This window comes from Penaeus monodon, chromosome 25 (genome assembly GCF_015228065.2).
Source record: "Penaeus monodon isolate SGIC_2016 chromosome 25, NSTDA_Pmon_1, whole genome shotgun sequence".
NCBI classification, from domain to species: domain Eukaryota; kingdom Metazoa; phylum Arthropoda; class Malacostraca; order Decapoda; family Penaeidae; genus Penaeus; species Penaeus monodon.
In genome coordinates, this window is record NC_051410.1 from 35,572,817 (window position 1) to 35,573,656 (window position 840).

The window sequence follows — 840 nt, forward strand, 5'->3', positions numbered from 1 at the left end:
AGTGAGTGAAGACAGCACCTGCATCCCGGTGTTTGCTGTGTAAGCTGTCATCTGACAGTTACACATATGACATATCCGCTGGTTTTTGGACATTCGAAATGTTACACTTTATTTCCCCCCACTTCAATTTCACATCACATTTTTGCATTATTAATTGATTTTTGTTAGTAAATTTGCCCGCTGTGTTCTTAATGGCTTGACGTTTGTTTAAGGTTTGGGTAAAATTGTTTCACGTTTTATGATGCAAATGAAGTCATAATTTTTCTTTAAATTTCCCCATCTACGTATAATTGTCGTTATTATTTATACCTTTTTTGTGATATCGTAGCATCACCAACTATTTATTAACACTTCCACATCATACCACAAGAAACGAATAAAAGTCAATATATATCACGCAATTTAAAAATTTAAAAACATTGGTAGATTCTCTGTTCCATGACAACTAGAAGTGAAGAAAATTTTATTAGTGACGTGATCACAGTAGTTGGTTATAATTTTTTTCTTCATCTTATAGTATGCTTACTGTGACCTAATTCAAGCTTAGACACAATGGCAAAATTATATATATATGTAAATCAGCTGCATTGCCAGGGTTGCTTCAAGGTTGCCAGGCTGTTTACGAGGTTTTTTGATTTTCCCTTTTCTCTATTGCAGGCAAGTTATTCATGTTAAATTATAGTTATTTTTATCATAACTTATTACATTTGTTAATATAGCTCTCATATCACTCATAGCATAGATCTTTTTTAAGACCATTCTCTTCGTTCACATTGAATATGAATAAGAATATTATTTGATAATATTTCAAAAAAGGATTTGAAAAATACCTACCCGTTT